Below are 15,906 nucleotides of genomic sequence, written 5' to 3' on the forward strand. Positions count from 1 at the left end.
GCCATACAGGATTAATCCATGGGTCCACTAAGTCTCTGGTATCCTGCCTCTGACCGTGGCAAACTCTGTCTTCGGTTTCTCTTCTTTTACATTATGAAAGGTATTTTACTCCATCTTCTGTTACAGATTAATAATCTGTAGAATTGCTTTGGGGAGATGAAATTTCATAGATATTTTAAAGACAGACATTTACATTAAAGTGTGACTGGTTTGGGCAAGTGGGTTCTTACATCTTTAAGAACCGTATCTGCCAGTGTTTGTATGAGTATGATCCATGGGACTGCTCCAGCCTCAACAAAGATTAAAGTTTACCAGTATGAAGCCAGTTCTGTTGATGTATGTTATACTATTTGAATCCTTTCCTCATTTCCATTCTAAGTGGAAACCAGTTTATAGCCTTGTAAAATGGAGCATTCTAATAATTATTTCTAGCATTAAAAATCATTTAACTAGACCGCAATTTTATATTAGTGAAGGACCATGTAAATAAAACATGCCTTTAAGAGCTCAGAATCTTAGATAGGTAAGACAAAGACAGGGCACAGAACAATAGCGGAGAAAAGAGAGGGTTACTGGTGAGGAGAAGCTGTGCATTTTGAGGAGGGAGAATAGATGATTGATGAAAAAAGGAGGGTATTTTTCCAGCCATAGCAAGTAACACGGTGGAAGGTGTGGAGCAGAGAGTGAAAGAGAGAAAGATCACAGTAAGATGAGAGGACTCACAAGAACACTGGGACTAACGGTATACTTACAATGCAATCCAAGGTATGACTGCAGCTTGGGTAGACATATCTATGCTAAAATGGCTAAAAATAGCCAGTTAGCTGCAGCAGAGCAGTCTGTACAAGCATGCCGGGAACCTTGGGTATCTACTCGTGTTGCTGAAGTCTGGCCCACAGCATTTACCCTACTATTTTTAGCTATACTAGCACCTGTAAAGCTAGGGCTTATATGTGTACACAAGCTGCAATCGTACCTCGCATTGTACTGACATATGATATGCAGGGGAGTGGGAGGATCGAAGAGCAGGGATAGAGGGGGGCAATCCTTGTATGTGAGGATGGGGAAGTTGAATTTAATGCCGTAAAACAGAACGCTGATGAAAGGACTTGGAAAGTGGGATGACATGATTGGAGCAGTAGGAGAGAAGGATGATTTTTGCAGAAGTGAAAAGCATGGAAGCTGGGGAGGAGAAGGTGGTCACTGTAGTCCAGATGAGAGGTGACAACAGCACAGGGAAGGAATTTTGTTTTGTGTGGTTTTGTTTTGTTTTGTCGTCTTGCAGGTGGGATAGTGAGAAAAAGGAGAACTTCAGTGATATTAAAATGGAACCAATGATCACTTTACTGAGTGTCTGGACTGAGACATATCAGCCTGTCAATAAGCCATATGTGCCACAGAGTAGAAATGAAGTTGAGTGCATTATATGAAAATCTGAGACCTCTCTCTTTAAAGGCAAACAGGGAGCTAGATTCAGATTCACACCACCTGACATGACAACTAACATCTGACAGTCCCTAGCCACTAGGGAATCTTTCCTACCTTTCCTGCAGTTGGAGGGAGGAGGGGGACCTTTTTTCTCTTTCTTGCAAAGGTGTCAGAAATGAACTTCTGTGCCAGTGTAGAGCCTGAGATAGGGGCTGAGAGGAGATGCTTTCTGCCTTGTTTATGCTATGGCTGGTGGCTGGATCAGGTGGAACCGCTGAGCAGGTTTCAGCAGTTTGAGGGGCTGCTGAACTGGTGCTCCCTTCTGCCATTGTCCCTGCGTGCACTGTATCACTGGGGAACCTCAAGGGATGCCTCGATAGTACCTTTTTCTGCACCAGAATGTCCCTGTCAGGAGACTGTGGAGCTGACAAAGCAGGTTTTGTAACTGCCACCTGTAACAAATAGTATGCCGGGCATACTATCTGTTCTTGTCCCACCTGTCCCCTGCACTGCTATCTGAGAAACCCCTCCTGAGGAGATTTTCATACTACTTGCATCAATAATTCATAATATGCATTGTCTTACCATCTAGGAGAAAGTCAGAGAAAAGACAGAGAAAGAAGGAAGGATAGAAGTAGAGAGAGAAGAAAAAGGGGAATATTTCAACAAAAAGAAAAAGACTAACAGGTAATATAATCTAAAAATGGTTTGTAACTACTCTCAATCTTGTCTTCATTGCCCTGAAGCCTCTAAATTGCCTTCTCATTTGAGACTGCTTCTGCAAGCGATATTTTCTATTCCCTTTCTGGTCGAGAGGGCTCAGATTTCTTTGTCCCAGAATTATTACCTTGGCAACCAATAAACTTACACTAATCCATGTGAGATTTCCCCTTGAAATTATTTCTATATTGGAAGTGTCATGCAGGAGGCAAAATTAAGCTGAAACTTGGAAGAGTTATGTTTAATATTTAATTCATTTTATCCATTATCTCCTTCCGAGAATTTTGAAACATGAGTACACCATGCAAAGGGATGAATCCTCTGCCAAGCACACAGCCTGAGTAACGGGGTTGTGCACTGGGGATATTTTTTGAGGGCTGGGGAGGTGTGTGTGCTTGTGTGTGTGTTGGGAGGGGCAGGGAGTGGAATCTCCCTGGCTGCTGAGTAGGAGAACTTCGTCACAATAGATACTGCAATCTCAGAACTGTGAGAGTCCATGCAACTTCTGCGCTGTCCCCTCTATGGAGAGGTTAAGTGGCTGCTAGTTCCATGTAATTCCATAACCAGTGGTCTTCTCCCTGCTTCTACCTCAGCTCATCTTCCAAACCCACTGCATGTGGGAATATAAGAGGAGATCCAGCCTGGTGAGCCTCCATAGGGCAAACAAACTACACAGATTCTGAAAATCCAGGCTCCCACTCCATAGTGAAACTTTACCAGCAATTTCACTGCAGCCAGGGTCCTCCAAAACCATTGGGGTTGGGGAAGTGACAGGATTTGACCTACAGTCTCCATTATCACATAAATTTCTCACATAAGGTCAAACAGGCTGTAGGCCTAAAGCTATCAATTTTGTGAAATGGAGCTGGAACACCAGTCTGTCATGTATTAGTTTTGATTTTGACTATCTCTAACAATTCTGGTGTCATCTAGCCATAAAATGTATGTGACCATGTAACCCACACACCTTCTGGGTGTGTGTTCTGTCCCATCTAGTGGCACTGAGACCACTTAGAGAGAGAGATTAATGCATTTCCTCTACAGCCTTAGCTAACAGCCAGTTGGCTTTTAGCTGATGTGGTAGAAGCTCACGTATTAAGCTCCAGAGGTCCCCGGTTTGATCCTACACTCCAACGACCGGGGTCTGTCGGCATTACAAGTGGAGGCTCGTCCGGGGTATCAACTGGGAAGACTCTGAAGCTCAGGACATGCTTCTTCAGCTAGGGGAAGTACGTAACCCCCACACACCTTCTGGGTGTGGTGTTCTGTCCCATCTAGTCGTACTGAGACCACTTAGAGAGAGTTAAGTGAGTCTGTTCTACAGCCTTAGCTAACAGCCAGTTGGCTATTAGCTCATGTGGTACAGGCTCATGCACTAAGCTTCAGAGGTCCCCAGTTCCATCCTGCCCGCTGACGACCAGGGTCTCTCAGCATTACAACCACTCCAAGTAAGAAGAGATGAATCTAAACAATATCTATTTCTTATAACTGAGTGTTGATAGAATTTTTCTCAATAATTACCCTAGGGTGAGGAGGCTAGAAATTTGATTTCTCGAAAGTAATCTTCACATTTTAAAAATTAAGGTTAAAATTTAACGCTTGACTCCCAATAAAACACAATGGAAGTCAGGTGCCTACCTCCATTAGGCCTCTTTGAAAATCCTGCCTAAATAAGTTGAGCACTTACAAACAAATCAGCAACTTTTAAGATACCCTGTTTTATCCATGAATCTCTTTGCAAGGGATTCTTGTCTCTTAATTTGTGAGCTACAAATATATATATTTGCAAATGATAGCATTTCTTAGAGCTAAGCAACATTTTTTCATGTGTGTCCTTGTTTTGAATTTCTATTCTTGTTTGTTACTGCTGGAGATTTACTATCTGTCTCCTTTTGCCAAAAATGATGATGAAGAAGAATATAAAAAAATACACAAGAGGGGATTTGTGAGCTTATGGCTAAAGCTGAAGACAGTTACCCAAGAAACTGGGCTTTTGTTTCCCACTCCTGCCACAGACTTGGGCAAATCATTGAACATGTTCGTCTGTTACTGTTTGTAAAATGGGGATAACTACTCCCCTAATTCATGTGAGCAAATTTTATTAATGTTGGTAGAATCCTTTGAAATCTTAGGTGGAAAGTGCTATCAAAGTGAAAACTACTAGTAACATAATCTTTCTGTCTCCATCCTCCAAAAAAGCTCCAAACAAAACCAGGGAAATAACAGTGTGCACACCCCCTCTTCCCAATGGATAAAGAATACAAAACAACCCCATGATCCAGAGAGATATTGAGTATCCACAACTTCTGTAGAAGTTTAATTTGACTATGATTTATAAAATTTAATGATGAGGCTGCAAAAGTGTCCTATATTTTTAACATGCCTAGAATCCAAATACACAGAGCCACTGAAGCCCGTAGAAAAAAGACTCTGAATTGACTGGGAGCAGGATTGGGTCCATAGTGAGAAAAGTTTCCTTCGTCCATAGTTTGATGTAAGGAGAAAGCTTCTTTGAACCAGGATCAAATCAGGATAATGGAAGGCTTGCTCCAGCTACATCAATACAGATTAAAATATGACTGGTTTTAGCCAGTTTAAAAGCCAGATGAGACAGAGCTAATTTCAAGAGTGTAAACAACTTCACTTGTGCATGAATGCACACTGTCTACACCTTGGCACATTCTCGGCTATTTTATATCCCCTGCACCTCCTTAGGCTCATGTATCAGCTATCAATGAGGCTTATTAACATTACTGCATGGATCACCTGGTAAGCCACCCATCCTTGTTAGCAAATTGCAGGAACATCTGGCTGCCTAAAGAATGGTATTAACCTCATTGCTGCCAGGTTCTTTGTGATATAACTTCCTTATCTCACAACCCCTATTTTACCAAACAATCATGGAAAAAGGGGAAATCATTTTACATACAACTCTATTTAGAATTTATTTTGTATCAGTTTCAGCATTGCCAACCCCAAGCATTCAAAATCATGAGGTTACCTTAAATATCCTGAGAGTAAAACAAGTTGTTGGATCTTTCTTTCTGTGTTTTGAGCTGTCAGGGTGCATGTTTTCAAGCTGGGTTTGGGTGAAAAGAAGCTGATGTATTCTTTATGGGTCTGATTCTGATACCCTTTCTCATGCTGAGCAGCACCTTACTCTATAAGAGCTCCCACTAACTTCAAAGGTTACAAAACAGACAGTGTGGTCTAGTGAATAGCTCACTGGTTTGGGACTCAGAAGACCTGAGTTCTTCGAGGAGATGCAGCTGGGAATTCCATGTTGGTGTGTATGTGCCCAGAGCTCCAAAGCTGGAGCCAAAATCCATCAAGTCTGTATACCCTTTTGAATGCCCTTGCTTATAGATATGTTCTCTTACATTAGGTTAAGATAATTTCTGCTATTGCTGTGCTTGGCAATTTGTTCTGTAACTCACTGACCTTTTATGTAAAAAATTGTTGTCTGAATTGCTTTCCTGGTCCCCTATTTGAGCCAGCTGCTAGTTCAAACAGCTTGCCGACATTGATCTGACTTTAGTCTTCAGGATCTTATATGTCTCAGTGTATTCCCCCCTTTACACTCCTCCTTTTGAGGAAATGAAACTGAAATCAGGCTTCTTCCAACATTGTTTAAGTCCCAAAATGTGAATAAGTTGGTGATACTCAAACATTGTAGTTTATGCTTCATTTGTTCTGTATAATATGGTATTTAAAAAAACCAAGAGAGAGAGAAACAAAGCTCCCTAAATAGGCATTTAAAAATCCACTTTTTAATTTTTCTTTTCCCTTTTTTCTTTGCTGCTTTTAAAGCTCCTGTATTCTAATTTAGGAAAAGTCCCTGGAATGTGTACCATTGCTCTAGCTCTGTAAGAGCACATAATTAAATGTATATTATTAAATTAATATTCTGCAACAAGTGTTTTGAAGTGCTATTGGGTAAACATAGTAAACATTTTAAAAAGCACAGATTTTGGATCTGATTGTGTAAATGCAGTTACTGCTCGATTTTCAACACATGCTGGGTATTCTCAGCTCCAGTGAAGATGGAGTAGTTGAGGGTGCTGTGCATTTGTCCACAGATGGCACTTCCATTCACAATCAATTGGAGTTGCACAAATTGACTGCTAGCAGTGCAAGGCCCGTAGTTAGCAATTCTATGGTGGCTAAATCTTGATTGGACTAGCACATGATGTGGATATGCAACTTTGGAGAATGGTCACACCTTACCACCAAAAGATTTTCTCTAGTAGTTAAAATACATTTATTCTTTTTGAACTCTTTTTCATTGATCTTTAACGCTGCTGTACTATGTGAATAAATCTCTCCTCTGCTGCTGCTATTTTCCTGTAGCTATAGTAGTAGACAATTATCATAACCCACTTAAATGGGTTAACCAACTGAGGTCTTAAAATATGCCTTCCTTAAAGAAGATAAATCCCATACAGCATTACTAATAGATATTATGTACTTGGCTGTAGATTATGTTTATCAGGTTATTATGTTAGGTGCTGAACAAATACACAAAACATAGACCTTCCCCTAAAGAGCATGTAACCTATAATGACAAAGAAAAGATACAAAATGGGGTGAAGGGGGAAACAACACACAAGGCAACATGATCAGGGTGATGGTTGGCATGCAGCAGGATAGTTCCAAGATTATTTTTCAAAAAGGTATGTTTTATGGTTAATACAAAACTTAGTTTTAAAGGGTTTTTCTTGGGGGCACTTGGATTTGATGTGTGAGAGGAGAATAGTGCTGCAATAAGAGAGAGGAAGGAAAATGAGTGGGAGGGATTAAGAAAAAAAGAGTGCATAGGGGGATGACAACTGTAGTGGTAGGGAGAATGAAATAGAAAGGCTGAAGGGCTGGAATGAGAGGAGAGGGATGGGATGAACAGGGGCCAAGAATCAACAACAATACATCTAATAAAGAAAAAATCCAGCATCAAAATGCCACCCACATGCATCAACGGGGGGACAGGGGAGAGGGAACTTGTTGGGGCCAGCAATAAAAGGAAGACTGTACTAGCAGCAAGGGAGGGAGATACTCACCAAGGGACAACAGGTAACTCCTCCACCTAGGAGTCTCTAGAAGCCATTGGCCATCTGAGGGAGAGGGGTGATGACTGGCCAGGATTCCCCAGCTCCCAGGATTTAATCTGGGGCAGGGGCCATGTGGGGCCTCCATTCCAACAGCACACCCTACTCACACAAACTAGGAAAGGGTACCTGGCCTGAGAGATGCTGCTGATCTAGCTGATCACCTGTTTAGGGGGTCAGGAAGGAATTTTCTGTCTCATGATCCAATTGGCAGAGGACCAGGAAGTCTTTTGCCGTTCTTGCAGCACCTTCAAGACACAGTGGGTTAAGTACGAATGTGCTTAGTAATGCTTGGAAGTGGTTTAAGCTAAACAGGGACACAGTGCTCTTTTTCTGGAATAAGAGTGGCCACACAGATCTATTCTGGAATTGCTAATTCCACTTTAAATCCATACACCACCTTTTTCCACAATAACTTTCTCATGTAGACAAGCCCTAAAGTAATTATATTTTCAGTTATTTTCTCTCTCTCCCTCTGTTATTTATAAGTTTTCTAATTTGTCACAATGTCTTTTCAGTGTGGAGGTTAGAACTGCCCATAGTATTCCACATATAGTTTTACTAGTGCAGCAAAAAGTGATGACACAACCTGCTAAACCACACATATATATACCCTCTATATATGTATCCTTTGTCAGTGGCATTGCAATGAGAACTCATATTCAGTTTACTATTGATAATTATTCCCAAATCTCTTTCATCATGACTACTTTCCAAGTATTAGTCGACTTGTGTATATCTCTGCTATGTATTGGTATTTCACAAATGTATTATATTTATTTACATTCAGTCTTTGCCTGAATAAACCCCTGTTTCTATTTGCAGGGGTTTTAATTTTATTTTGCTCTGTGACTCTGCCTGGTCAGTAGAGCTCCGGTGTCTGTAACCTCATAACTTGAATAAAGAATTTATTAAATACTTACCTGAGTTCCAAGTAGTCAGTATGCAAACAAACCAGGAGGGTAGCAGGAGATAACCAGAGGGGATTACCACCACCCAGAGGAAGGATAAACATCCTTAACAATTTGTCCCCATTTCTGCTTTTTGTAGGATTCTTTTGATTTTTAGGTTATAGATCTCCTGCTGCATCCTTTTACTCATCTCTCTCTCTCCTTTGCTTTGGGATAGATTGCTCTTGTGTCTTTAATATTGTCTCCTTGAGAAACTGTCAGTGTTCCTGAACTCCTTTTCCCTTAGATTTTCTTCCAGTTGGATCTTACCTTCCAGTTCTGAGTTTCTTCATCTGAGTTTTTGAAATCCATTGTCCTTTTTCTGAAATCTCACTCCTTCCTTTCTGTAGAATCAAGAAATCTATCATTTCTTGCTCACTTTCATTCAAATTGCCTTTAATCTTCAGATACATAACCAATTCTCCCATTAGTCAAAACTGAGTATAAAATGTTTGTCCCCCTGGTTACTGTTTTCATCTTCTGAAACAAGAATTTGTCCCCAGCACATTCCAATAATTTATTGGACCTTCTGTTTTTTGCCATATTACTTTTCCAACAGATGTCTGGGTAGTTAAAGTTCCCCATTTCTATCTGGTCTTGTGTTTTGTATATTTCTGTGATTTGTTCTAGAAATGCCTCATCCACCTCCTCCTATTCCTGATGTGGTGGTCTATAATAGACCCCTATTACGACATTGCCCTCATTTTTCCCCTTTTAGCTTCACAAAGAGACTGTCAACTGGTGTGCTTTTCACCTCCTTCTGGATCTCAGAACAAGTGACTATGTTCTTGATGTGTAATGCAATATCTTATCCTTTCCCACCCTCCTTGTCTTTCCTGGACAAGCTATACCCCTCTATACCAATATTCTAATAATGAGATTTATTCCACCAAGTCTCTGTGATACCAAATAAGTAATAGTTTAGCTTGTGTAGTAAGTTTTCCATTCTTCCTCTTTATTCCCCTTACGCCTTGCATTTGTATATAGACATCTAAGATGTCAGATCTGCAGATGGATGTCTCCATCCCTTTGGAAGAGAGTTCCGAACCACCACAATCCTATGTATCCTCCTCTTGGAGATGGTGGCCATGAGCCTCCCAGGCTTGGGGGGCAGTAGCTGCTTTTCCTCAGCCATTGTAATCTGCTCCTCTTATTCTTGATGGATGGGGGATCTTGGTGGGCAGTTGAGCACTGTCAGCTGCCCCAGGTGTCCCCATAGCCAGTCTACTTCCTCCTTTGGTGCCACTGTAGTCTTCTCTAGTCAGCTAACATTCTCCATCCTGGACATCTCCATGTGCATCCTGTCAATGAAGTCCTGGAGCTCCCAGATTCTATACAGACAAGACCTTCATCTTCTCCTGCAGCTCTCATGCTTACTTCCTGAGGGACTCCACCAAGAGACATCTCTCCTACTGGATGGCTCTCCCTGCTGGCTTTCTTTGGCAGAGACATGCTGACTGAATTCCCAGCAAGTCAAGACCACAATCTGGGTAGAAACCTCCAGGGTCACAATGCCTGTCTGGCCAGGGGCTCCACAACTGCAGACAGAGGAAGAGCTAGCAGTGGTGCTGGACGTGTGCCATTTCCCTACTATTGTGGATTCTTCCTTGTGGAGCACCTGCTTTTTAACTCAGCTGGCTAGCTTCATTAGTCTCCCAACTGCCTTCATCTCACCAGCCACGTGTCTTGTAGCATTTTAAAATCTTCCACTGCAAGGTATCATAGAAGTACAGAGTACAGTTATATACTCTATATTAAAAATAGCTTAGTTATTAACAATCTTAAGATTGCACTCATCAGGAAATGTATGTACTATCTTACTCTTGTCCATCGTGAGCATGAATGACATTGCAGTCTTCAGTATGGTCACATATATTTTAGAAATACCTAAATATTAGTGCACTTTTCTATAACCTTGGATACAGCATATAGCATCTTGATTTCTTTTCTATTCTTCTATATTTGTTACATTATTTTCAGTGTCAGAATGGTTCAGTGGATGTTAATTGATTTAGACTCTTTTTTATAAGTACTCTTTTCTGTTTGGTGTGCATTTTGTTAATTTTGTCATTACTCATCTACTGTACGTTTTCTCTTCCATCCATAACATTACCTTTTTTAGCTGCAGTTCAGGGCATTGGGCTGTTAACTATGAAGTTATTTTAGCGGCGTGTGTATGCATGCACAACACAGCTTTCCTGAAGTGCTATTCAGAGGATATGATAGTTAGCTGCAAAGTTAAGTGGCCTATATATGCCAGCAAAATGTCATTGTTACTCTGTGGTGATACACAACATGCTGCAGATTAAGTGTAAGTACCTCTTGTATGTACATCATATAAATGACTTTCAAGGACTGTTTATCTGACATAATGGTATAGAGTACTGCAAGAAACTACCGGTGTATCTCAGGTGATAGAAATGCTAGAAATAGATATTTTACTGCATTGGAGATAGTAGGTAATTGTGTAATTAAGGACTGCATCATATACTCAAGGAGGCACAGTTAAGGAGTGCAACCTTACCATTGTCATCATGATTTTTTGATCACTTAACTGCGCAACATTAATTTTCTATTATGGTTATTTTTGTACAGAATTTCTTAAGTTTTTTTTTTAAATATCAAAAACATCAAATAAAAGAAAAAGAAAAGTACTTCAGTTTCCAGGACTTCTTGAGTTGTGGTTGCTGGCAAGGTATGGCAAATAACTGAGTAAAATTCCAAATATTTATATTTATTACTAATACACTCCATAAATATTTGCCCCCATCTTGTGTGCTTTAGGAGAATCCATGGAAATAAAATTCTTTTCTGCACAATTTAGGGGCTTCTAAATTGCTTCCTGAGGTATATCTTGACATGGATCCCTCCTGCATGTCTTAGAAGGTGCACAGATGGGACCTGCTCTCTCACAAACCTTCCCAGCTTCAAAACTCCTTAAATGGGTCAGACTGGGGTCCCTATTGCTAACTTCATGAACTCTTAGATAAAGAAACTGTGGAAGGCAGACTGGGGAGGTGGACAAGCAGCTTTTCGTACTTCATGTAGCTGTGAAGAGACAGGGAGTCACAGCCGTAAATGTAATCTGGTTAAATGGTTTAAACTATTTGTATGAACTAGTGTAAGCTTTAATTAAACATAAAAAAATCCAGTATTTTTTAACTTAGCGACATAGGTGTTCACTTTAGAAATGATGCTGTATGTGCTCAGCACATTGTTTAAAAAACCAATCATAAGTCATGTAACTCAAAACTCATTTCCTTTGAGACAAAAGTTTGAATAGCTCCTCAGTAATGACTATCTCCATACCAAATTACATCCTGAAGTTTTCAGCAGTTTTGGCTAGAGGGCTCAGAAAAGTGGGTTTTTTTGGCCAGAATTTAACAATCCCCTTTGAGCGGATACCTACCCTGAAAAAAGAATGCACATTTCGGAAAGTTATGAGCCATTAAAAACAGGGGGTTGGAAAGTAAAATCAACACTTAACTACAGTGTTTTCTATTGCTTTTTCTAGAATGCTATTAAGATTATATTTTCCCCAACATCATTTATTGACATTGAATAATACTGTTTGTGATACCAATCAGAGTGTGGTTTCATCTGATACCTCTCCATCTGCTGATAACATGTGTTGCTTTCTATCACCGTTTACTTCTTCTTGTACCATCTTCTTTCTTTGCCAGTTTATCTGAACTTTCTGTGTGGTATTGTGATAAAAGACCTGTTAAAATCCAGAAGATTTTATATCCACACTAATGCCTCCATTGTCCCAATTTGCTACTGGGCTCCAAGTTAGTTTGGCATGATCTGTCTTTCTCAAATTCTCATTTTGGCTGTAACTCAGTTTTGTTGTTCCATACGGGATGCCGAAATATATTCAGAGATTCCCTTATGATGTTTACTTAGTATTATACATACAGTCAAAATCAGGTTCAGGGGTTGAAATGAAATTCTGAAACATTCTAAACTTTGAATGTTAAGGCTGAGACTTTCACAGGTTCCTAAGGGATCTGGATGCTCAAGTCTCATTAAAGTTAATAGGAACTGTACATCTGGGTCCTCTAGATAGCTTTGAAAAATCTTGACCTTATTGTTTTGTACAGAACTCAAAAAACCACCCACTATGACACAATGTAATAGGCCAATTGTTACCAAAGCAGGTATCTAATTTATATGGCTATTATAAGCTCAGATCCCTATATATATATGTATTAGCTCAAAATACACCAACTGTGAGTACAGAAGATATAGACTTGTTAGATTTGTGTAGATGAGAATATAGATATTTGAGCTAATCCTATATTCTTATTACAATGGAGACCCAGGGTATGTCCATGTCCACAGGATCGGTGCTACACCTTCAGCTTTGGGACAGCTTCTACGAGGAACCCCGTCAGTGTGCCAGACCCTTAAGGAGTCTTACTTTTCCTGTACAGGTTAGGCCATGTGTTCTCACTACCTCAGACTGAACCTCTAGGCTCCAGCACTCCTGCTTAACACTATGAGCTGTGTTCATCGAGTCCAAATGAGATAGACTCCTGTTAGAGATTTGTATACTCTTCAGAGATTTTAGTACAGGTTGAACCTCTCTAGTCCGGCACCCTTGTGACCTGACTGGTGCCGAACCAGAGAATTTGGCAAACCACAGGAGGTCAATGAAGAGTGCCAGTGGTTCTCCACAGGTGTGGGAAGTAGGGTGCAGAGGGTGCTGTAGCACCCCCAGGATTTACACCCAGTATGGCCCCCAGCCTGGGGGCTCTGATGCTGGCCCCTCACCCAGGGTCCAAGCTGTCGGTCCCAACTGCCTGACCCAGGTCCTCTCCTTCCCTCGTGGAGCTTGAACACTGTGAATCAGCTGTTCGTGGTGCTCCAGAAGTGCTGGGAAGGAAGAGGTAAGCGTGGGGTCACCAGCGCATGGGGGAAGGGGGGCAGAGTGGGGTGCTTGGCACCAGTGGATGCTCTGCACTCCCTAATTTTTCCCTGTGGGTGCTCCAGCCCCAGAGCATCCACAGAGTTGGTGCCTATGCCAGACCACAGATATTGCCGAACCAGGGAGTGCCAGATTAGAGAGGTTCAACCTGTACCTCACCAAGCATTTGCAGTGACCCTCAGACAGCGGTAGTGTTTATTAGTCAACTGGAACACAGCAAAGGAAGTCCTTAGGTTAGCACATGGTGGGGTAACTCACATGACTGTCATGGATGAGTATAAACTGTTCAGGATGGACAGATGGGGGAGAAAAGGTGGAGGAGTTGCACTGTATGTAAGAGCAGTATGATTACTCAGAGCTCCAGTATGAAACTAGAGAAAAGCCTGTTGAGAGTTTGGGTTAAGTTTAGAGGTGAAAGCAACAAGCATGATGTCGTGATGGGCGTTTGCTATAGACCACTAGACCAGGAGAAGGAGGTTGACGAGGCTCTCGGACAACTAACGGAAGTTTCCCGATCACAGGCCCTGGTTCTCATGCGGGACTTCAATCACCCTGACATCTGCTGGGAGAACAATACAGCCATCCACAGACAATCCAGGAAGTTTTTGGAGACTGTTGAGGACAACTTCCTGGTGCAAGTGCTGGAGTAACCAACTAGGGCCCATGCACCTCTTGACCTGCTGCTCACAAACAGGGAAGAATTGGTAGGGGAAGTAGAAGTGGGTGGCAACGTGGGCAGCAGTGACCATGGGATGGTCGAGTTCAGGATCCTGACAAAAGGAAGAAAGGGGGGGGAAGCAAAATACAGACCCTGGACTTCAGAAAAGCAGACTTTGACTCCCTCAGGGAACTGATGGGCAGGATCCCCTGGGAGGCTAATATGATGGGGAAAGGAGTCCAGGAGAGCTGGGTATATTTTAAAGAATCCTTATTGAAGGTGCAGGAACAAACCATCCTGATGTGCAGAAAGAATGGCAAATATGGCAGGTTACCAGCTTGGCTTTAAAGAGAAATCTTTGGTGAGCTTAAACACAAAGGAAGCTTACAATAAATGGAAACTTGGACAGATGACTAGGGAGGAGTATAAAAATATTGCTCAAGCATGCAGGGGTGTAATCAGGAAGGGCAAAGCACAACTGGAGTTGCAGCTAGCAAGGGATGAGAAGGGTAACAAGAAGGGCTTCTACAGCTATGTTAGCAACAAGAAGAAGGTCAGGGAAAGTGTGGGACCCTTACTGAATGGGGGAGGCAACCTAGTGACAGATGATATGGAAAAAGCTGAAGTACTAAGTGCTTTTTTTGCCTTGGTCCTCACAGAAAGTGTCAGCTCCCAGACTGCTGCACTGGGTAGAATGGTATGGGGAGGAGGTGAGCAGCCCTCATTGGTGAAAGAGCAGGTTAAGGACTATTTAGAAAAGCAGGACATACACAAGTCCATGGGCCCAGATGCAATGCACCCAAGGGTGCTGAGGGAATTGGCTGATGTGATTGCAGAGCCATTGGCCATTATCTTTGAAAACTTGTGGCTATTGGGGGAGGCCCTGGATTATTGGAAAAAGGCAAATATAGTGCCCATATTTAAAAAAAGAGAAGAAGGAGAATCTGGAGAACTACGGACCGATCAGCCTCACCTCAGTCCCTGGAAAAGTCATGGAGCATGTCCTCAAGGAATCCATTTTGAAGCACTTGGAGAAGAAGCAGGTGATCAGGAAGAGTCAACATGGATTCCCCAAGGTCAAGTCATGCCTGACCAACCTGATTGCCTTCTATGATGAGATAACTGGCTCTATGAATTTGGGGAAATCAGTGGACAGGATATCCCTTGACTTTAGCAAAGCTTTTGATACAGTCTCAAAGTATTTTTGCCAGCAAGTTAAAGAAGCATGGAATGGATTATAAGGTGGATAGAAAGCTGGCTAGATCGTGGGGTTTAACGGGTAGTGATCAACAGCTTGATGTCTAGTTGGCAGCCAATCTAGCTGGCAGACTGACCCAGGGGTCGGTGATGGGGCTGGTTTTGGTCAATATCTTCATTAATGATCTGGATGATGGGATGGATTGCACCCTCAGGAAGCTCGCAGATGACACTAAGCTGTGGGGAGAGGTAGATATGCTGGAGGGTAGGGATAGGGTCCAGAGTGACCTAGACAACTTGGAGGATTGGGCCAAAAGAAATCTGAGGTTCAACAAGGACAAGTGCAGAGTCCTGCACTTAGGAAAGAAGAAACCCATGTACTGCTACAGGCTGGGGACCGACTGGCTAAGTGGCAGTTCTGCAGAAAAGGACCTGGAGATTACAGTGGATGAGGAGCTGGATATGAGTCAGTGTGCCCTTGTTGCCAAGAAGGTAACAGCATACTGGGCTGCATTAGTAGGAACATTGCCAGCAGATCGAGGGAAGTGACTATTCAGCATTGGTGAGGCCATATCTGGAGTATTGCGTCTAGTTTTGGGACCCCCACTACAGAAAGTATGTGGACAAATTGGAGAGAGCCTAGCAGAGGGCAACAAAAATGATTAGGGGGTTGGGGCACTGGGCTTATAAGGAGAGGCTGAGGGAACTGGTCTTATTTAGTCTGCAGAAGAGGATGGAGCTAGGCTGTTCTCAGTGATGGCAGATGACAGAACAAGAAGCAATGGTCTCAAGTTGAAATGGAGGAGGTTGGATATTAGGAAAAACTATTTCACTAGGAGGGTGGTGAAGCACTGGAATGCGTTACTTAGGGAGGTGGTGGAATCTCCATCCTTACAGGTTTTTAAGGCCTGGCTTGACAAA

This window comes from Eretmochelys imbricata, chromosome 1 (assembly GCF_965152235.1).
Source record: "Eretmochelys imbricata isolate rEreImb1 chromosome 1, rEreImb1.hap1, whole genome shotgun sequence".
In the NCBI taxonomy this organism is placed as follows: Eukaryota; Metazoa; Chordata; order Testudines; family Cheloniidae; genus Eretmochelys; species Eretmochelys imbricata.